The sequence below is a fragment of the Leptinotarsa decemlineata genome, unplaced genomic scaffold (genome assembly GCF_025532065.1).
Source record: "Leptinotarsa decemlineata unplaced genomic scaffold, Ldec_3_MD MMD2_tig00026330_RagTag_RagTag, whole genome shotgun sequence".
In the NCBI taxonomy this organism is placed as follows: Eukaryota; Metazoa; Arthropoda; class Insecta; order Coleoptera; family Chrysomelidae; genus Leptinotarsa; species Leptinotarsa decemlineata.
In genome coordinates this window covers 5,389,556-5,414,322 of record NW_027412690.1, presented here as the reverse complement: position 1 = coordinate 5,414,322, position 24,767 = coordinate 5,389,556, and the positions used below count along the sequence as shown (strand labels likewise).

Genomic DNA, 24,767 nt, shown 5'->3' with positions numbered 1-24,767 from the left:
TTTTTATGGGATTCCAGTAGTAGAGGGTGGGAAGTAGAGAAATATTTCTTTGGGAAATATTCGCAATTATAACACGCACGATTGAATGCAAAACTGAGAAATGGCCTAAAGTCAAGACTACTGTAACATTTGCAAGTTCACTTTTGTTGTCACCCGAATATGATTATAGATGCCAATAAGCAATGTGTCGTGAAATATTCTGGTTTGAGATGTATCATATTTTCTCTTATATTTTGTTTTATTTTGATATATTCGTATTTTTTCATGATGTATTTTCGTATGTCATTCCAATTTTTCATTTGTTTCATTTTTATTGCTTTCAATATAATTTACAGTTCATTTATTGAGTCATGTTCATAACTCAGTAATCAGATAACTTTGATAATGTCAATCGCAGTAATAGACGAAACGCCTATGCCCAGCATAGTTATCTGTGGCTGTGAAAGTTTGAACTCTATGCGAAGTTAATGAACAACAGGCTTATGAATTTGTTGAACAAAATCAGAACTATACACTATATGTACTTTGGAAGTAGTACACTCATTTTACTATCTCACTGTTGCTTTTCTTGCTCTCGAACTGATCGGAACTGTCTGTGCGTCTAAAATAGTCGAACTGTCGAACATTTTTGTATATTCCATGAATTACTCGTGTTATTTTTCAAAAAGTGATAAGAATTAGCATGACGACGAATGACGACTCGGTACTGACGTCTGGTTGATACTATCAGAGGCGACAGAGGGGGCGACATCTGATATTTAATTAAATATACATAATATCTAATCATAAATTTTCGAACTAGTAATTTTAAAAATTGTCTTCTTCAAAATTTTTCATCACAGGCATTAAATTAACAAAGATGCTTTTGTCTTCTTCAGTTCAACTGTAGAAGAGAAGAGCAGCAGCCTGTTTTTCTGAAAATTGAACTAACAAAATCGAATTTTCTCTAGCATGAAAATAACACAAGGAAACAAGGAAGCTTGATATATATTTTGACGTTGATAAAATACATTATTATGGAATATATCGAAGAGTACCAATTGTTTTTAGAACGGTGATTTCTACGAAACAAATGCATGATAACTTTGATTTAGAGATTCATACTGAACAAAAATACCATGATGTATTTTGGAAATATATCAATTTTCATTTTGTATATTTCATTATGACAAAATTCCAATCATTGTGATATTGGTAAAGCTAATAGTGCATTTGATAGTAGGCGTATCAGTTTCCAAAATATTTCAATTTTTATAAAAAATATGAATGATATAATTTGAATACCGAATATGAGAGTGAATTTTCTAGCAGTTATAGTACATACGAAGTCAATGGCATGAAAAGTAAATAGTTACTGAATGTCGGCAGTATTTTTGTATGGCATGGGCGGCGTGATATAATTTTTTCAAAATCAAGGAAATTTTTCATAAACCTACACAAAGTTTATTATTAGTGATAAAGAGTAATGGAGAACTTCCATTTAGCTGTTAGGATTGACTTCGTATAAACTACAGGTACGAAACCTTTTCTCCGAGACTTACATAATTTGGAAGTAACTCCACTTAGACTAGCGATTTCTCAAGTGTAGCTCACCACTGTGAAATAGAAATATAGTAAAAAATTGAGGGGTTTGACATTCATTTGAAATGATTCATTATCAGAACTGAATTGAATACCTTGTGGAATCAAAAAATGATTCATGTCGATTAATATTGAAATTGAAGTGATTGTAGTTTGTAATGATCAGTAGTTTTCTTTCATTTTCAGTTATTTTCATATTAAAAATCAAAAATTTTGTTTTAATGTACTGATTTTTTCCCATGAATCAATGAAAGAATTACGTTCATCTCCTCAAAATCCTTCAGTTTATTAATTACATTTTTTTTGGATGATATTTTGTGGCGAGTTGATGAATCGTCACGAAAATTACTATTGAATATCCAGGTTCATATCCAATAAAAATGTTTTCATGGATGATGTCAAAAAATATTGAACTGAATCTATCTAATCTAGTCTATAATTATACGGAGATATACATATAAGAGAGGGACCCAAACGTATAGGGAAAAACTAAAAGCCAGTTATAAGCAGTGCGTAAATGACAAAATGTCTATTCCCAGCAACAAAGTCAAATCAATGTGGCATATGGTACATACTATTCAAAAAAAAGAATACGTGGTAAATGAAATGAAAATTCAACAAGATGGTATTGAAGTATCAAACATAGACATGGCCAACAACTTCAATAATGAGTTCTCAAATTTCATACAGCAACGAAATGTAGACTTCGATTACATGAATAGCAATATCTCAATATGCGAAAAATCAATGTTTTTGCGTCCCCTAACGGAACCCGAAATTATAGAATTGATAAAGAGCTTAAAGCATTCAAACGCGAGTGGTTACGATGAGATATCAAACAATTTATTGAAAAACTGTTCTTATGAACTTTGCAGCCCAATGACGTATATCATAAACTTGTCTACTGAAAATGGAATTTTTCCGGATAGTCTTAAACTAGCCAAAGTAACACCAATTTATAAAAAAGAGGATAGAAACCTCTATGAAAACTACAGAGGAATTAGCTTACTCTCAAGTATTTCCAAGATTTTTGAACTAAATTTAAAAAATCAATTAATGTCTTTCTTCACAATAAATAACCTTTTTTCACGGTTTCACAAAGAACAAAAGTACAGAAACAGCAGTTTATGAGTTCAATGAGCATGTGGTTAATGATCTTGATGGTAAATTCCATATTTGCGGATTGTTCATAGACTTCTCCAGAGCTTTCGATTGCGTTAATCATGACCTGCTATTAGGGGAATTGGAAAAATATGGTGTAAGAGGAGTTGCCCTAGATTTAATGGAATCCTACCTGGAAAACAGAGGGCAACGTGCAGTGTTGGAAACACTCTCAGTCAGTTGGTAACCATTAGGCAGGGTGTTCCACTGGGATCAATCGTTGGACCTATACTATTTTTGATATATGCAAATGACCTGATGGAATATTTTGAAGGATTGTCAACTATTCACACAGTAGCGTATGCAGATGACACAAATTTCATAGTGAAGGAAATTGATGTAACGACCCTACAGGAAAGAACACAGGATATACATAAACAAGTAAACATATGGGCAGAAAACAATCACTTAACACTCAATACATCTAAAACTGTGATGATGAAGTTCACAATTAGTAACTGGCCCGAACATTTTGTTATCCATGAAAATGGGGAACTGCCAATTGAATCTTGTACTTCTACAAAAATGTTAGGCGTCACCTTGGACTACAAACTCACACGGACTCCTCATATTGAGACCCTCTGTATTAAATTGAGAAAAAACTACTATGCTCTGAGATTCATGGCTAATTTTTGTAGTAAAGAGATTTTACTGAGCTTATACTATGCGACTATAAACTGCCACTTGAGATATGGAATTTTGAATTGGGGTACCGGATCTGCTGCTGAAAGAATATTTATTTTTCAAAAATATGCAGTAAGAATCATTGCCGGTATTGGTTGGAGAGAATCATGTAGAAATGCTTTTAAAAATCTCAAGATACTAACTGTTGCAGGTCTCTATATTTATGAATTGTGTATATACGTTTATAGAAACAAGCATAATACACCTTTCCAGCAACATAATTATCCAACTCGTTCTAGAGGCAAACTGATGCCCGATATTCATAGAACAACTCTTTATCAGAAAAGTTTTCTTTATCTTGGAACAAAAATGTTTAATAAATTAGAAGAATCAATTAAAATATCACCAAATCTCAACATTTTTAAATCAAGACTGAAAAAGGCACTTATTGAAAAAAATTGCTACACACTTGACGAATTTTAAACTGTTTTTTTATATTTTAATGACAAAATATCACAACTATGTGATAAAATTGACTTTCATTTATTTATAGTTATTTTTTCACATAATCTAAGCCAAACAAGTAATTATATGTATATACCTATACGTATCATTTTTAGAGTATTGATTACTACAAACATTATACTCTGTAACATGTCCTACCCTCAAACGTTTTCCTTGTCACTGTACGTATAACAATGTACTTTTTAACAAGGAAATAATGAAAAATTATTATTTATTATTATTATTATGCGAGTCTTTAATATTCTCTCGATTAGCGTATTCATGGGCCGGCCATAGAACATTCCGATTGTAACTGAAGAGAATCCTAAAAATAATTTAAATATTCCTTTACTTTCTGTTCTTTCTCTGAATATGAAACTTTCAAGCAACCAGTTTTGTAAATCGATTGTTTTGAATGATATTGATTCAATTCCATCAAAAACTAGTGGTCACTCGGCATGAATACGAAGTGTGTAATTTTTCAGGAGTTGTAACATCAATTCATATTCCTAACTAATCACGAGTCACCCTGTATCAGCGTTGGTGATAACCTGCAATCAGCTGGTAGCAGCGCAGTTAAATTACCCAAAAAATGGAGCAAAATCTAACATACACAGAAAACTCAACACATTGTGTTAGCAACGACCTTGGCTTTTATACAGACTTTCGAAAAAACATGTCACCACAAAACAAACAATTGTCCGACATACAAGAAAATACAATGGACTCAAAAGAAAAAGAAGGTGAAAAACACAGACACAGGAAAAAGTCGGGCAGCATTCAAACTGGACTATATAGTCCAGTGAAGATGACCTAAACAGAGTGGTGAGCTCACAATAATTCGCATGAAGCTGATAATTGGTAAGTACAGTTTTCAAATACACTGTAATAGGTGGAAAATCAAAATTTTTTGTCAATTGTACTGAATAATTCGTTGAAAGTCGAAAATTTTTGCATTTTTTTCGTTAACGGTAAGAGGCATCGTGAAAATTATTTGCACAAATTGCTCTCATTCTTTTTTTTACGAATCACCATTTCTGAGAGATAACTATTTCAAACATAGAGATTACGAAATATGCACTCCTGCACCTATCAACTCGTTTGATAGTTATTTTAATTTTTCATCCGATACTTCTCTTGAAAATCGGTTAACCTATTCCTGAGAAACTAGCAATGAATAAAATAATTTTGTAGGGTTTTTCCTTCAACTATTCAGTTTTGAAACATTTCATTTATTAATTTTTGTTTTTGCATTATGAATTCTTGTTAGGAAATTAACTTTTCATAACTCTATTATCGGGCAATCGTCCAAAATATCCATCTGCTTGGGTTTTTTATGTTAATTCTTTTATTTTAGTTTTTACTTAGCATTTTTGTTTTTTATTCATTGCCTATCATTGAAATGCACTTTTATCTTGAAGAGAAAGTTTATTGCCGAAGAAAATAGATGAATATTTAGAACGAAACCATTTGGAATGTTTCGAGTAGGTACTCATTGTTAACACTTTTATGAATTAAGACAAGGGCCCAAGTGGTTGAGCTTTCTTGACTATATTTATGACTCGACCATTTTCAGTGACAAAGTTACTTCCAACACATTTCTTAGCCGATGCATTCATTCGATTCTGAGATTTCGGCCGGGAACTAATACTAATTTCGATTCTCCTCGCCACGAGGTTACACTGTTATTCCTATTTTTTGTTTTGTTGGTGTTATTGATGAATTTTGTAAATGCTGTGTCCGACTGATTCATAATTCACCTATCACCAGTCCCGACAACTTCAAGAAGAAAATGTATCCAAAATTAATTACTAAATGTTCACTCTTCACTCTCCGACAATGAGTAAGTCATATTTGTAACAATTTGATGAACATGGGCTAACCTTCCCCATGCAGTCTGGACACAAAGTTTTGCGTCTCACTTTCCGAATTCCTATATAAAAACGCAATCCACAAATCAAGTTTTTTGTTCATTAAACACTTTATCTTCACGATAACGTCATTAAAATAATGCAATTTTCAAAATTAACTGTAAGTGGAATTGATCTATTCACATTTTTATGTTTGTGATTTCATAATTTTTGAGAAATGACAGAAATGTCGAAACGTATGTTATTGTTTATTTGAATGAAAACGAATGAATATTTCATCTAATTTCATTTCCATATGGATTGAATCACCTAAAGAACAGTTCTCCAATTAAAATACGGTCGGTAAAACAAAGTGAATTGAAATGTTTATTTTGCCTGGACTAATAATAGCAATCTCACACAATACCGGCTCCTGATGCTACTAAGAGCAAAGCAACCGCTTTATGGGTGGTCAGATAATCAACGAGATCGTGGCTACATGTTGCCTCTACCTGCATTCATACTAACATGCATACTACATGCATATTACTCAGAGTGCTCAGAGCTTCCTTTATTGCAACTCTGATTCACAGATGGGCTAACAATGGCTCGAAATATTAATCGAGAAGTAACGGATAAAGGAAATCTGCGCTCGGGTAGCAACTGGTTTAATCAGTGGGTATGTTGGAATTAAAAATATATCTCAGTAAATGTTGGCGAGTGAAGTGAACTGGATTTGTTGTTTTTCGAAAAGTTGCGCTTCGGTAGCTCTGAAAGGGATGTTGGTTTTTGGGATCGTGCCAGTTCATTGGCAATGGGAACTGTTATTATGAAGTGGGAATTTAATTTGCTTCTCTATCAATTAAAATGTGTTCGACTGTATAACAGAAAATTAAACATTAAAGTAATTGGTGGAGGAGCCGGTATTAATTTTTCCATGAAGTTCCATGAAGAGAAACAACCGAATGAATATCATTTGTATATTCAAATACGTAGTATAGCATACTGAGTTGTAATTATTTTCATGTCTAATCTTGTACCACTATGAAACTTTGAATATAAGTATCAGTGTAGCATTTGATCTACAGTCACACAGAGAAATTGGCGAAATGTGGAATTTATTGTGTTTCATTGATAATTAACATTTTTTGAAAAAAAAAAACAACTTTATCTCTTTCTGACTGAGACTTCCATATAGATGGATAAAAGGTGTTCAACGCATTAATAATTATCTGATATTTTTTATTATGAATTTCGAATTATCGAATTATTTCATTAGGTTACTCTGTTTAACTCTCAAAATTATTTTCTGCCAGTTTGACCAATATATACCTCAGGACATGAATAACGCCATTGCCTTTGATGCCCTAGCCCGTAGGCCTTACATCAGGCATCAGCCACCTATCTAGTGCCATGTCGAAGGATTTGTGGTGAAACTTGGGGCTTAGGTACCAAACAAATCCATTGCATTTATGTGAGGATTGTCAGACCAATGATCACTTATGGTGCAATTGCTTGGTGGCCAAAGGCTTTACAGAAAACGGCCCAAGCGAAGCTATCTGGCTTACAGAGACAGGCTTGTCTGGCTATCAGTACCACACCGTCAGCGGCCATAGAGATCCTTCTAGATCTACCTCCTCTCCACTTTTTGCTGAAAGGAGAGGCTAGATAGACTGCATACAGACTAGTGCACATTGCCAATTGCACAAATCAATTCAATGCAGAGTGCAACAGACTGTTTGTTGACATTGGAAGTCACAGCATTCTGGAAGTGACCTCTGACTTTATGCCTCCAACTGTCAACTACGAACTGCCTTATAAAGTACTATTCCCGAGTAGAGAGGACTGGATCCTGCCGGAGAAGGAAATATTAAGAGCAGATAGTTGTTGGTTTACAGATGGATCAAAAACACCTTCCGGTTGTGGTGCAGGTGTTTTCATTCGCAGACCCAGGACATAGTTATCTACCTGCCTAGGAACTTATGCGACTGTATTTCAAGCGAAATTTTACGCTATTGAATTGTGTGTGGAGAGATTGGATAAATCCAACCTCACTCACAAATCAATAAAAATATTCTCGGACAGTCAAGCGACGTTGGGAGCTCTTGGCTACTACCGAGCAACGTCTAAATTGGTAGAAAACTGCCCAAAAAGACTCTCCTCGATATGAAGACCAAACAGATTGTCTCTGGTCTGGATTCCTGGCCATACTGGCCTGGAAGGCAATGAAGCTGCTGACTCTCTTGCAAAGGAGGGTGCTGCTAGCGGCTTCATTGGACCAGAACCTGTCATTGGCATCGCTTTGGGCTTTGCCAAACAATTAGAGTTATGGACAGAGTTATGGCAGAATCTTCCAGGATTGGCTTACTCCAAGGCGTTTATTCACCCTTCGAAGCTTGATACCAAACAGTTGTTGGACTACAGTAGGAATGAACTACGATGTCTAACGGGCCTTCTTACAGTTCACTGTCATTTGAATCATCACATGCAGAGACTCGAACTGTCGCAAGACAGTGTGTGTCGCCTCTATCTGGAAAATGATGAAACTGCAGAGCATATACTTTGTGCCTGCCCCGATAGGTTCTTTGAGTTCGGCAGATTCGTACTCCCACCATCTGCCCTGAAAGATCACTTACCATACAAACTAATCAGCTTCTTTAAGAAGCTGGATTCATTTGGCCGTGTGTGAATAGGTGTGAGCCACAATAAACCCTCATAGGTTGCGGTGGAGGTTCGAATAGACCCAGTCACTTTAGACCTACCTACCTACCTACCTCTCCTTCCACTCTCTTCAACCAATTCTTTCCCCATTCATGCATCTATCAATCACGTGGTCTGCCTTTTCAGGCTCCCCTGTAGAACAGCCACCCAGTCGTGTCAAAGATACATCCGAGGGCCAAATGCGGCCCACAGGCCGTACCAAAACGTCATCCACATATCTATACCAATACAAGAAGTGGGTTCTGCTTGAGCCGTAAAGATTTTTGCCACCAAGCAATTGCTCTGTACATCAACATTGGCCTCACAAACATTCCATTCTGCTCTAAGCACCAATATTTTCGACAGATCTTACAACATGATGATAGGGGGAGACTAGTTTTCTTTGGAACCTTTTCCAAGTGAAGATTCCTAGTGAGTTTTTTAACAAGGATAATACACAGTTATTCAACTCTTGCTGCAAATGATATGCAGCGGAGTAACTGATATTTTTTCAAGCACAAAATATAAGCACTAAAAGAAAATCCTTAAGGCGCTATGAGAGGCGTGCCTGTGCGAAAGTAGCGATTCACATTAGATTTGAATCGCTAGAGATTGAATCCATTTGGAAAAACATTCCCAGGAAGTTTATTCCACATATACGAGTATATTTGTTGAGATAAAATACCATTTTTATGTTGACGCTATACTCCTCCTCTGATTGATGTGACATTTGGTTGGTTCACTTTGATAAATTTGGTCATTTTCATTGAATATAAATTCTCAAAAGATTCGTTTCCAGTTTCCGACTTTGTTTATTCAATACTTCTTTGTTCAGTTCCAGGTGGGATGTATTCTTATGAAGAAACACTAAAAAACGCACTCTCTAGTGGATGTGAAAATTTTCACGACGATTTGATCTCGAAATTCCAGCAGATATATTGAACAAAAATGAACTTCTGATCTTTCAGTTGGAGCTCATATTTTCAACATTAATGAACTTTCAGACTAATGCCTAGTGATTATCATTGGGGCAATATTCGCATCTATCGAAATGAAATCCAACACCTCGAGTATATGCATGTAATTTACCGATTTCAATTAATTTTTTTTTTGTCTAGTCATGTAACTCCTCAAGAAATTAATAACGAAGTGACAGCCAATTTCAGCTCGACTACGGATCGAGCTGCAAACTCATTTCCACAGCAATTTCCCCACCCAGAATCGATGCTGGTTCTGGGAGGATTATGCTTTATCCAATTTGAGATACTTTATGTTGGTTATGTCGAGATTTGATGGCGTTCGTCGCCATAACTGTTTTAATTAGCAAGTGAGTTCATAGTTCACGTGCTGCATCACGAAGTTGGGAACAGCTCAATCGGCTGATAATTGGGAATCTGATCCGGCCCTCGTATCGTTTCATATATTAATTATCAATTCTACAACTGGTGCTACAAGCGATGAATATGAGTTTCGCTCGAATGATAGTTTATGTTTCGAACATTTGCTTCCGGACTGTGCGAGAATTAGTTGTGTTTAGATATTCCTCCGTAGGTGATTCGAGAGCTTCAAGAATGACGTAAATGGAAATATATACAACTATTTGAGTATACAAGCTTATACAGTGCATTTCTTTAATGTCTCACCCCCCCCCTTTATTTTCTGAACAGGTCAACTCAAAAAATTGAAATTTGGTTTAATAAAATTAATGCATGTATACTTTATTTTGAAGTGAAATTGACAGATGAAACTTTCGAAATGGCGACTGGGTGCCATATGAGAAAAAAAAATAAATGGAATGGGGGGTCTTGTGATATATCCTTTTGAAGCTCCTGACAAATGCTTCACAACCCTAGAATATTATGTAAATATCTTCAACTACTACAAAATGGCGAAACTTTTAATAATTGCCTGAATATATTGAAATTTAACTACATAATATGAGGTGATAAGCTTGAGGTTAGTTCACAAAATGCCTTGAACTTCTTGACATATGAATAGCCTATCCGATATTTCACGCTGAACATTTTCGAAAACAGTAACGTCAATATCTCTACAAATATTTATTATTCTCTTCCGTATATCCATTATTGAGGCAGCTTCAGTTTCGAACAGCTTTTGCTTCAAATAGCAAAATAAAAAAGTTTAAAGATGTCAAATATGGCGAGCGGCCTGGCCATTCTGTAGGACCTCGATGCTCAATCCAAGGACCGGCAAAAGGAGTATCCAAATAGTTTCTTACTTATCTGGAGTAATGTGGTGGTGCTTCATCTTGTTGGAATACAAAATCCATATCAAATTCATTTGGATTCGCTTCGACGAATTCAGTGATGAGAGGGTCAACAGTAGTTTCCAGCATATTTAAATACAGTCCTCCTGTTGAATTTTTATCAATAAATAGAGGTCCAACAATATGGTTTCCCAATATTCCTGCATAAACGATAATTTTTTCTGGATATTAGGTATGTGTTTCCAGGAAAACGTGCGAATTGCTGTCAATTTTGAGGTGAAAAGAGTATGATACTTCACGCTCAGATTGTCAGATTTTGATAATTGTACTTTTTTACCTCGAAATTAAGCCACCATACCTTAATCTGACACATCCTAATATTTCTGATAAGCTTTTTTTATTCTGGAGGGCTCCTAATTGATGGTTCATATATGATAGACAGCTTTAACGGTGATGGGATGCTTGCTTATTTCAATTAACTTTTCTGGTAAATCTGAGCGGCATAAACAAAGTCACGAAAATCACTACAACTAAAAAAAACTATGAATTTCAGAACAACCATTCCAATATTTCTATAAAGCACATACAAAAAGATATAAATAGAAAATATCCCGAACTTGTATTCAGCTTGGTTCTCTCGTATTACTTGAACTATGAACTCACTTCATGCATATTAGAAGCGAGTTTCCAATGGACACAAAATGTTCCGTCAAATATTTGTCTTGCATGAATACCAATGTCGTAATAAAATCCACAGAAAGAACCAGGTAAATACTGGCAGTTCAGTTAGGTGCATTGTGACTGCTTTTGTAAATATTAGACTTGCGGTCGAGACATACCACTTTACCAGAACTTCGAATAACTCACAACCTATAGTTACTTCATGTATCAGAGAGTTTCGACATACAGGTCAGGATTTTTTATCATGAATGTCTGATTCATTTTAACTTCCAAGCAGATCGTATCCAATTCAATAGAGTGTGAAATGAGGTTGTATTGTTGAATATAATCTATAAATTGGTAGATGTGGTAGGAGATTTGGCAACCCTAGTGTTGCAATCTGGGCCGGACGGCTCTATCGTAAAGTTGGACATTTTTGAGCTTATATGAACTCAGAACAGTTTGACATACGTGCGCTATTTGTGTTGTTTACAGTAACTTAAAAGATTCATCTCGGCCCAAAGATGCAATTAAATCGTGAACATTTTCGTACGATTATTTTTTACAACTTTCGACGTGGATTAACTCAGCAACAGTGCATGGATGAACTTAATTCAATTTTTGGCGATGAAGCTCCATCAAAGACCAGTGTTTATCGATGGCATGGTGAATTCAATCGTGGTCGTAGTTCACTCCAACGCGAATTCCGTGAAGGTCGTCCAAAATCAGTTGTTGTTCCGAAAACCATTGATGTTGTGCGCGAACTGATATTGCAAGATCGTCATGTGACCTATCGTGAGATTGAGGCAAACCTCAGGCATTAGTGGGACCAGCATACATTCAATATTGCATAAACATTTGAATGTCAAAAAAATTTGGTCGCGTTGGATCCCACACAATTTGTCAATCGCTCAAAAATGGCCCGTGTCGATTGGTCGAAGGAAATGCTCAAAAAATACGATCGCGCGGTGCTTCGAAACACGTCTATAGCATCATGACAGGTGATGAATCGTGGATTTACGCGTATGAGCCCGAAAGTAAACAGCAGTCGACTGTATGATTGTTTCAAGATGAACCAAATCCAACAAAAGTTGTTCGCGCACGAAGCACTTCCAAGCAAATAGTCGCCTGTATTTTTGGAAAAACTGGACACGTCGCAACCGTATTACTAGAACAACGCAGAACAGTCAATTCTGAGTGGTGCACAACCATTTGTTTGCCAATTGTCTTCCAAGAAATCAGGAAAACCAACCGCCGAAGACGGATCACTCTTCACCACGACAATGCGAGCTCTCAGACATCGGCTCAAACCACTGCATTTTTGAGAACCCAAAACATCGATTTGATGACTCATCCGCCGTATGTTCCTGACTTGGCACCGAATTATTTATTTTTATTCCCGTACGTAAAAAAACAAACTGAGAGATCAATGTTGCTGCATTTATAATGCATTACCAATTCTTAACAAGAAGGATTTGAAGCTTCAATAACTTTTACTTATTATATGAGAGCGCTTTCGATAGCAGGCTGTACTGAATACTGAACTGATCTGAACAATTCATTTTCTTGTTTGTGTTTTTATACGGTTAGAACATCTTAGTGCAGGTATCTGTTCTCTCTTGTTTTCTGGATGTCTCTTCAAATTAGCCTGTATTTGGGTTACATCAGGTAATATCCTTCGTGTTGGAGTTTCTCTATAGTAAAACCAATAATGATTGAAAGTAAAGCGCGTTGTCATATCTAAATTTTACGTTACCAGTTTATAGCAGAATCAAAATATAGTAAGCAGTAGAGTTGTAGGTTGTGGCAAATTATAGATAATACACAATACTAGTACAATTAAAAGGTATTATTTATGACAAAAATCAGTAATGAGCTTGTAATGAGTAATACTTATACATTTCCTGATTACTGATCAGTTAAAATTCATTATTTTCTGTATAGTGTTAGATATTTATTACAACTAGTGGCAACGCTGTACGCAACGATATTTCTGTCTTTGTCACTTAACCGTAACTTCCATCTCATCGTTGCAGTCCTCACTAATGTACTTGCAGCCATGAGCGTATCATTGGTTTGTGAATTGTACGTTTTACAGTTAAGTTAGTCAGCAATCGACGTGTTGTGATAACAATTGGTGAAAATAATAGTGCTAATAATTATATTTCCACACCGTTCTCAAACTACTCAAAAAATGGGAGACATGGTCGGGCCTTCCACGTCGAAAAAGGTAAAACTGTCGGAGTAAGAGAAAAACAAATTGTACTGCGAGTATTTCACTGTCTTGAAAGAGATCAAAAGATGACTTTGTGCATATGTGCTGTAATTCTACGTGTGTACCTCCGAATAACCAACTGGGCATTTCTACATCATTAAGTTCCACAATTACAAAGGAAGAATTAGTTGATATGTGCTCTGATTATACCGGTGTACCAAAATCATCGATTTACAAAATACTAAGAGAAGCAGAAATTCATGGGGACGTATAAACGCCAAGAACTAGTAGCGGACGAAAAAAAAACACAGTTGATGAAGACGCCAAAACCAGTATACGCAGAACTATTCACAGTTTCTTTTTCAGAAATGAGCTGCCCACACTACAAATAGTTCTGAAGGCACTTAGCGATCATGAATTGGTCCCAAAAATTAATAAAGAAACTTTTAGGAAACTTGTACACGAAATGAAATTTACGTACGGAAAAGTTGGCAGGAAAAGCATTCTCATTGAACGTCAAAAAATAATAGCATGGAGAAAAAACTATCTAAGAAAAATTGACGAATTTCGGAAGCTCAAAAAAAATTGTACTTCATGGACGAGACATGGGTTAACCAAGGACATACGGTCAAAAAAGTATGGCAGGATGGTAATATAACAAGTGCACGACAAGCCTTTATTGAAGGTTTGTCAGTTGGGTTAAAACAGCCATCTGGAAAAGGTAGTCGTCTGATAGTTACGCATATAGGAAGCGACAGTGAATTTTTACCAAATGGTGAATTAATATTTAAATCTAAGAAAACAGGCGACTATCATGAAGAGATGAATGCGGAGGTGTTTGAAAAATGGTTTGAAGGCATCATTCAACTTGTGGAACCTGGGTCTGTCATCGTCATGGACAATGCCCCATACCATAGTCGACATTTAGAACCATTACCGAAACAATCATGGAAAAAAGCAGCAATTCAAGAATGGTTAATTAATAAGAACATCCAATATAACAAAGATAGTTTAAAGGCAGAACTACTTCAGCTAACAAAATTACGCACAGACAAATATAAAAAATTCGCAGTGGATGAAATGGCGTTAAGTCGTGGAATTACAGTTTTAAGGTTACCACCATACCACTGCGAATTAAACCCAATAGAATTAATCTGGGCGCAAGTAAAAAGATATGTGGCACGAGAAAACAGAACATTTAAATTAGTGAACGTGCAACATCACCTACAAGAAGCTATTCGAACTGTTTCTGTAGAAGACTGGAAGAAATGCATGCAGCATGTTTTAAAAGAGGAGCAAAAAATGTGGGACGTAGACAACCGTATTGAATACAATATTGAACCAATCATAATTCACTTTGATGATAGCGGTAACAACAGCAACATATATATATATATATATATATATATATATATATATATGTTAGATGATGCCTGGGAATGCTGGGTCTTCTAATTGAAACCACAAATGTGCGGTTGGCTCCTGTTGGTGACACCGTGTATATGTGATGTTTTTTTTTTCCATTTTTGGTAACCAGTTGTTGTCCACCTTTGCAATTGGCTGCACCGCGCTGATGAGGCCAATAGCCAGAAACACGTGTCCGCGGTTTGCCTCCATATTTCTTGAGTGTCATGTCCACGATTTCCTCCTTTTGATTTATATCATACACACTCAATAATATATATATCTCTGTATCTATATATATATATATATATATATATATATATATATATATATATATATATATATATATATATATATATATATATATATAAATATATATATATATATATATATATATATATATATATATATATATATATATATATATATATATATATATATATATATATATATATATATATATATATATATATGAAATATATATATATATATATATATATATATATATATATATATATATTTCATAAGTCCCACCTAATGACTACAACGATTAGGTAAATTACGATATTGCAAAGTTTTAATGAAATAAATAAAAAATGTGTATGAATATTTTAACTAATTGTACTAAGAATTTTTCTTTCATTCTTAACCCTCTCAAAAATTAATAAGCACGCCTCCGATTTGCTGTCAACTGGGCTTGCTTCTACTCTCAATCATTATTGGTTTTAGTATAGTTTGATCATTTTCTAGAAATGTGTATTTTATTGTGTAGTATGTAGAATGTTAGGCTGTGTTTCGATTTATATTTGTGTCTCAATAAGTGAATTATGACTATTGAATTCATGGATGTCTTAGGAATCATACGTTGAAAGGTAAGACTTCTGAGAGTTGTCGTGCGTATAGGGGCAACAGCTGAATAACAGAAAAACATATTTTAAAACAGATTTAGGTTTTTCCAGACTCTTATTATTCATAACAAACAAAAAAACAGAAATGGACCAATGACAATATTGGGTTATTTCATACGCTCCATACGCTTGCTCTAGGTATGCTATCGTGAAGAAGTATTCCTCTTGAAGTGGATTTCAATTTTCATTCTGTAATAATGATATACATTCTCACCAAATAGACCTGTTTCTCAAAAAAAGTGTGATACCCAAAATTCAAATACATTATTCTCGATCTTTTTAAATAAACATGTTCCAACATAACCCATCAGGCGGTATGACAAAACTGTCCGATACTTGATGAAAATCTATTAAAACCTATTGAAAAAACACACTTCAATGTCAGATTTCTTCTTGTAAGTTTACAAAACCGTGACACGTGTTACGCTATGAAACAGCATATTCAGGCGTCATGATACTGTATTCAAGAAACACGCTCCAATGTGAGATTTCAACTTGAAAGTTTACAAAACCGCAAGCAACACGTGTTCCGCTATAGTCGTACAATAGCATCTTAGGGTGTCACAATAAATTATTGTGACGCCCGATAATGCTATTGTATAGCATTTTTTTAATACACCATTGGGTAGTCTCTACAGTAGTACGAAGAAGCAAACACTGCCTCATTTCTTGTCACTCAATTATTCTTCTGAAAATTCTCAAACAATGACTATCAGTTCCAGTAATTTTCTCTGTCATGCAACCCGAACCGGAGCTAGACATACTTTCTCGGAAGTTTATTAAAGCTAAGCGATGGTTCATGTAAGACTTACGATATTGATTTATGGTCCGCAGGAAATTGATCATCAATTTTCTATTAAGTTCTTCTACAAAGCATGCAATCGGATAAAAATTATTGCTTAACGATATATTGTTGTCTGAAGGGTGGAAGTTGTGGAGTGATTGTTAGCCAACAGCTCTCACCCGTAAAGGAAGTGATATTAGTTTTTTTTGTTGGACGGTATTGAATTGGGGCGAAAATAGTTTATCGTCGAGACGCTTGAGGGATGTTCGTTGAATGGGGATGCACGTTCGTCGTTTTATTGTAAGTTATATGATTTCGGTTGAGAAATTATAGTGGTTTGTTTCTTTCCGTTTGCTATTTTTCTGGTAAGGTTTTTTGAACATATATTCTTATACATTAGTAAATACGTATGTTCAATCATAAAAACCCCAATCCTGCCAAGTACAGCCTCTGGAGAGGTCCCATCGAAGACTTGACGTGCAACGACCAAGTGTTTTGCCAATAATAATAATAATGTCTTTTATTTACAAAGGTAAAAAAGAAGGTACATACAGGAAAATTCAATGGGTTTGGTAAAATCCTGGAGCGGAATTCAGGAGACAAACGTGTGCAACACGCCAAATCCTACTCTTCCATTCAACTCTTTTACAATATACAAAACTTAAAAGTATGCATCGAACATATGATGTTCAAAAATTATAGTACCTATGTAGTAAAAGAGAGAGAGAGAGAGAAAAAAATGATAGGAATAAAAGAGGGGTAATTCATAATGCTCACAGAATGACTTTAATTTTGAATTTTATGCGAGACTTTAGTTGTACGATAGCTGTTTCTTCAATAGCGAAACCAAAAAATTGACCAAAAGATGGACGTTTTGTACCAGTTCATCGGAATTCTTGTCAACATACCCAACAGCAACAGAAAGACAAAGTACCTTTTTAGTCTGGAACATGATGGTTGCCTTGACCACATCAATCTTCTGAGTCATCGACTCTTGATGCGGGAGAAAACCAGGGAATTTGCCAGCTTTGTTTAGACCGGGTTTAGACCCGGACAGACTAGTTTCTTGCTTGACAAGTTTTTTGTTTCTGTTCAGTTTCTTCAAGGCTTCCACGTCCATGAAGGGTAATCCATTTGCCTTAGCTTCATCACAATGTTGCTGATCTCAAAGGACACATCCTGCCATTTTTGAAAGAGGTATGTACTTCAATTTGACGGTTCCACTGAAACGCTTTTTCTTCTGGGGATCGTAGTTTTTCAGACCTATTTGAATTTCCACAGTCTTCAAAAAGTTCCTCTTCTAAGTTTTGGAGATTTCCAATACATTATTCACGCATTCGTAAAGTGTATCACGAGACAACTTAGACGTCATCTTTACTTTTAGGAATTGGCCACTAACCCTAACCACTACTTTTCTCCTCGAAGGACTGAATGAAAAGAAAAATCAGAAAACAAATTCTATAGTGAACAGTAAATTCGGCAAATTATTTTTCAATGAAATGGGCAAGCACTTCAAAAGTAGCGATCCACGTTGGATGTGAATCGACATAAATCACATTCATCTGGAAAACCTATAACGGGAAGATGTTAAACAAGGAAGCTGTTCTCGACACAAATTTTTCGTATTTCAAGATGTATTGTCTTGAATTTCGATGCGATGGGCGGCTGTAGTTCATCACGTAATTCTCTGTCTTTCATTGTTTCAGTGAAATCAGACGAGCCAAGTAAGTCGAACTCTTTTCGTGATTATTTCTACAAAAAAGAGGATCCCAAAAAGAGAAGCTTTTTGGCTTTTCACCTCAATAATTATACACAAAAAGTGGGAAACTTCTTTGGGAGCATAAAAACTGTTTGAAAATGTGTAGACAAAGCCGATGGTTTTTCTCAGCTACAAATTGGAAGAAAGTCCTTCTAAAATAAATATTTTCTCTCATCCAAATAAGTGAACATTGTATTACACGAAAATCACTTTATTCAATCAGTTATAACTATTACTATGTGATAGATTTCGAATAGAAATGTTTCACATGAAATTATATTTAAAGAATACATAAAAATGTAATTATTATTTCAGTCACATGAAAAACTATCGAAATTCTGGGGTTCTTGAAAGTTTTTGGCGAAGACAGTTCAGTTCTTCATCAGCATCTTTCTAGACAACTTCAAGGGCGAAAACAGTCACCTCCTCCATCAATTTATGACTTTTATAGTGAATATTTCCATCATGTATGAGAAAAAGACGTTTCATAACAACGTTTTCATAATGCCGCGATAAGTCTAAATTTCCAGCGTTGTATAAAATCAACATTAAGCAAATCATATTTACGTCTTGGAAAGTACATAAAAAATGTGATGTGAATTTTGAGAATGGTGAACAGCAGAATATCATCATGAGTAATATGGATTAGAAAAATTAAAATATATGGAAGTGTGTCAGCGAAACATGTGATATATATTTTTCAAATAAAGTTTGTGGAGATCAAATCATGAGGTGTAGTTTATAAAATTTCTATGGATCTTCATCAATTAACAGCCAAATCAATCAGTAAATTTATTGAGAAACATGAAAATTCACCTTATTTTTCGGACAGCTTGTACAAAGATGTGTAGATCATGCAAAGAAGTAACTTACAGACACAAACTGAAAGACAAAACCTTTTTCAAGAAGCTCTTTTCATATTAGAATGAAAAAAATATTTTGAAACAAACAGCGTTCATATAAGAACGCTGAATTATATGAAAAATGGAATAGAACTGGCCGATACTTGTTGTATCGTGTCGCGGTTTTTGTAACACCCTTTGTAGTGAAAATCATACAACAAACTGGTATTATTCAGTTTCAATATGAAAAACACTTTCTTCTATTCCGTTTGAATTCCAAATATTTGTATGGGATCGAACCAGATATCATTCACAGGTTTCCTATACAATATATTGGCATTGATAAAGAAAATTCGAACTAAAACAAAATTTTGGTGTAAATAAAAAGAAACGGCGACATTCACGCTTTTCACGAATTCAAACGTCTTCGGGCAGAAATCAAAGCAGCCATTAGAATAGCTTATAAAAAATTCATTCAGAAAACTGAGAGCGAGATTATCCATAAAGCCAATAAGTTTTGGTCATTCATCAACAGATCAAAACATACGAATGGAATCGGAGAAAAAATGTTACATGAAGGCAAGCTACTCGATAATCCCTCAGATATTCTTTATGTTTTTGCAGATTTCTTCAGTGGTTCTTATATAGTGTGAACATAAAGTGACCATGCGAACAACAGTAGTGATATTCCCTGCTTAGCAATCAAAAACTTTGGTATTGAAGATGTTTTTCATATCCTAAATAAATTAAAGCCTAAATTTACTGCGGGACCTGATCATATTCCAGCGTTCATTATTAAAGATTGTGCCTCAGCTCTGGCTGAACCACTAACAACTCTAATTAATATATGCCTGAAAACATCAACTGTATCATCAATATGGAAAATATCGAAAGTCTATCCAATTTTCAAAAAATGAGATAAAAGTGAGATACAAAATCACAGACCATCTCTATCATAGGCAACTTTTATGAAGTGTTTGAGATGCTTCTTGAGAAGACAATCTATTGTCATGTCAGCAACATTATTACCCCCAATGAACATGGTTTCATGAAAAGACGTTCAACCACCACATATCTTGTAACCCTCACTCAATGTATTGCAGACGATATTGATTGACAGTCTCAGATTGATGTCAACTACACTGATTTTTCTAAAGCGTTCGACAGACTTGACTATAGTGTCCTGCTCAACAAGCTTGCGACTTTTGGGTTATCCAATGAATTAATTACCCTCTTCAAATCGTATTTTTACAACCGTAAGCAGTACGTCCAACTCAATGGCTTCAAGTCTATCGAATATATAGCCACATCTGGTGTGCCACAAGGATCAAATCTAGGACCCATACTATTCAATATGTTCATTAATGATATCGGAGTTGAGATTGATGTCAATTTCCTTTTATACGCAGATGACTTGAAACTCTATCACAATATAACATGTTCTAATGATTGCAAATTTCTCGCCCAACCCTGCCCTGCTACATGATGTCGAAAGAATAATCTATCTCTCAACACATCCAAATGTAATGTAGTGTCTTACTCACTGAAAACCAACCTGAATTTACACAACTACGTCATAAACAATCAAGTTCTGGAGCGTCCTGACACGCTCACTGATCTAGGTGTTACTTTTGATTCATCCCTCTCTTTCAATAAACCTATTGACATTACTCTAACAGCAGCTCATCGCATGTATGGATTCTTAGTTAGAAATACAAAAGACTTCGAAAAAGCTTCAACATTGAAATTACTGTATTTCACTTTTGTTCGATCTAGGCTGGAATATGCATCTGTCGTATGGAGTCCCTACTATCAGGTTCATATAAATTAACTAGAAGCCCTACAGAGGCGCTCCCTAAAATATATGTCTTTTAATCTCGAAGGCACGTATCCTACTGTAAGAATACCCTATTATGAATTGCTTGTAACTCACAATTTTATTCATTTCTTTTTTTATTCAAGGTAATAAACATTTTCATCACCTGCTCTCAACTGTTACATATGTTGAATTTTTGGGTTCCTAGACGGTCATCTAGGAATAGTGTCACATTTTATCTCAACACTCCGTGTACAAATATAATGAAAAAAACTACAATTTATACAATGTGCGATACCTCTAATTCTGTTAGTCATGTCCTAGATATATAACTGCTAGATTATACAAATCAAAAGACATTGCTTAGCTAACTGACAGTTCTGTTTTTATTTATTTCTTTTATATAGATTCACAAATTATATTATGTAAGTACATATTTGTAAATGCCACTGTTACTTCCTATTCTGTAATTGGGTTCATCCTGTAGAATAGTGTATGAAATAAATAAATGAATAAATAAATAAATATAATAAATGAAAGAAGTAAAATTTCACTAAGATGGAACACTGTCATCCTCACTGCTAGACATCGGATGTTTCGCTGTAAGACATTTGCCTTATCGGCTTTTCAGTAGCAAAAACGGATAACATTATAAGAAAAAACACTCACTTCGTTCATAATTACGAATTTTTATCACGGAATGGGTTGAATCCACCTGTGTCATTGATTGATTGAAATTGATAGCTTTCTTCCTTTCTTTGGAAGATTCTCACAGTTTTTGTATCATGATGGAGGAGTAGAAAGCCAAAAACTCCCTTTCCCAAAAAATTAATATCTCCGAAAAATATACCCTTTTAATTTAGACAGCGTGTGTATTGATAATAGATTTGAATAAGATCGTCCATATTGGAAGTATAATATTCGCAATATTTCTACTCATACTCATTCATTTAGTATTTCTCACAAATTGAACATTGTTTTCGATGAAGTGAAAAGCGTGATAGGAAATTTTGAAATATCTGGCAAAAAAAGGATCTAATGAATCAGAAACAGAATTCCGGTTAACGATAACGATTCATTCCTTTCAAGAAAATATATTTTCCCAAGAATAATAATTTACTGCATATAACAATTCGTTCTAAAAATGCAGGAAAACCAAAATCCGTGCCAAGTCTTTCAACATTCAGATGAAGAAGTGGGCCTCGAAATAAATTTATCGCCGATACGTTTAGTGTCTTTATTACATTTTCCTCCCCGCCTGAATGGAAAACCGCTTATCGTTATGAGATATATCTGGAATAGTTTTCTGGAATGTCTGGTGGATGACAAAATGTGCAAAACAACTTGCATTGGATTTATGGTTCAATATTCACATTATGATGAAATAGTGGGGTGCTTCATTGCACTTCTGAATGTACGTTAAAAACTACTTTAGTTCAGTTTTTAATAGGAAAATGCGATTATTTTTTCAGGGCATAAATACTAAAAACAATTTGACAGAGACCTGTTTACATATTTGAAATGGAAGCAATAGAAGAGAAGACTTATCTTCCACGCTCTGTGAAGGTTTCACAAAAACCGCGACACGTGTTTCATTATAACATAAACTAAAACGTTTAGTTTATGCTTGAAGACGCTATTGTATAGCAAAACACGTGTCGCGGTTTTTGTGAAATCCTTTATAATGAAAGTCATACAATAAACTGTATTAACTACTTTCAATATGGATTTTCATCAAGTATCGGCCAGTTCTATTCAATTAAACGCAGAAGAGTTTGTTTCTTGTCTCAAGATCAGTTTCATAACTATGAAGTTCACGTATGACATTGAAGAACCAGCATTTCTGTTATAAAAAATGTGTGTAGAGTTTGATGAAAAAAGGAAAAATACTATTTTTGGGAAAGAAAGTTTTTGGCTTTCTACTACTCCATCTTGATACAAAAAGAAGGATGAGGGAGTCTTCCAAAGAAAGGAAGGAAGTAACTCTATACATGGATGTGTAGATCATGCAAAGAAGTAACTTTCAGACACAAACTGAAAGAAAGTCCTCCTGAAACAGCTACTTTCAGTTTGTATCTGAAAGTTACTTCTTTGCATGATCTACACATCCATGTATAGAGTTACTTCCTTCCTTTCTTTGGAAGAGTCCCTCCTTCTTTTTGTATCAAGATGGAGTAGTAGAAAGCCAAAAACTTTCTTTCCCAAAAATTAATCACTTCTAAGAAATATTAACCCCTTCAATTCGAAAAATATTAGTACTTTCAGGTATATCTGCAGCTCCTAACATTTTTCACAGCAAAAGATGACGAGACTATATTTTCATGTTCTTAGACTTGAGGAAAGGAAGATATGATACAAAGAAAACGTTCATCAAGAAAATAGGTGAAAGTAATGGGTAATTTTCGAATAGAGTGAAAGACAAAGATTCATAATGTACATGAGTTCTATTATATGAATCAAAGTATACCTACAGGTTGGTTCAAATTTCCGATAAACTAAAGTTTAAGAGTTTAATTTCAACACCAAACCGTTATACACCTCCGCACGTCTTTCAATCACCAAGTGATAATCTTCAACAGAAAAATTAAATCTTTTTCTTGTCTTTCGAAACTGCTCGTTTGCTTCAACAAGTACTGGGCAATCCTGAAGGCAAAAAATTGAAGAAGAAAAATTTGGGATGTATTAAATAAGTGGTAAGGATCGCAACGAAGAAGTTGTAGGTCTATAATAGCTTTCTACATGAAACATTCTTCACATATTGGTATTTATAGACCAGAAAAGTTTGGTATCGGTGAACAAGCCTTGAAGAATACGACTACATATTTTTAGACGACTTTGGAAGTACTAGTATAGAAATTAAAAAAATATACAATGATATCTAAGAACAGCTACAAAAATACCATTCAAAACAGTTCAGTGTTTATTCTTTCGCTTAATAATTTCATATGTTGAATACGTAAATATTGGGTATTGAAACAGGTAGTAATTACCATTAGGAACAATAATAAGGTAACACCCTAAGCAGTACTAGGACTTAATTTAATGATCTCCGTTATTCGCCTAGATGTATTTCATAACATTAACATGTCCCTAAGATTTGAGTTTAGTCATCTCCTTCTAATGCTTACTTCGTTAACGAAACACGCATCGGGAGACAGTATTTTTGGGGTCGGATAGGTCGTTTTGGTTCACCTGTTCAATCGGTTGAACAATAATATATATAATTTTGAAATGTTCCGCTTGAATTCGAAAATTTCAAGATGAGACCAGATATGTTGGATTTATATTTGGCTTTTTGGAGATTATTTCAACTCAGTTCCTCATAACTCCATAGATCAAAATGCGTGCACTCTCAATATTTCAGGTCCGGAAAAACTCGTAAATGATTTTAAACAATCAATATACAAATTATAGCCGAATTTCGAAAATCGTGCTAGAGCAAACATTTCAACTGGTTGGTAGTTTAAATTTTTTTTAAAGATCCAAAATAATACAATTTGTAGAATTTTCAAATCAGTGAATTATCATTATTATTCTAGCCTGGACTTATTGGATTCATCTTTGTCACTTATTAGAAATGTAAAAAAGAAGCTATTGAAACTTTTTTTCCACTTTTTACCACTTATTTATAAGTAACATTACTACCGTTTCGTCCTATAAGGGCATTTTCAAACTTATACATTAAACTATACAGGGCTTTTCATGATGAGCGTTAATTAGCCGTTCCACAGT

The 24,767-nt window shown here is 34.7% G+C and overlaps 1 protein-coding gene and 1 pseudogene across 1 annotated transcript in view; both read right to left on the bottom strand.

Annotated features, from left to right (window-relative positions):
• LOC111517305 (uncharacterized) overlaps window positions 1-24,767 on the bottom strand; it is a 633,122-nt gene that overhangs the window by 558,282 nt on the left and 50,073 nt on the right.
• On the bottom strand, window positions 17,691-18,076 carry LOC111517431 (large ribosomal subunit protein uL1-like; annotated as a pseudogene).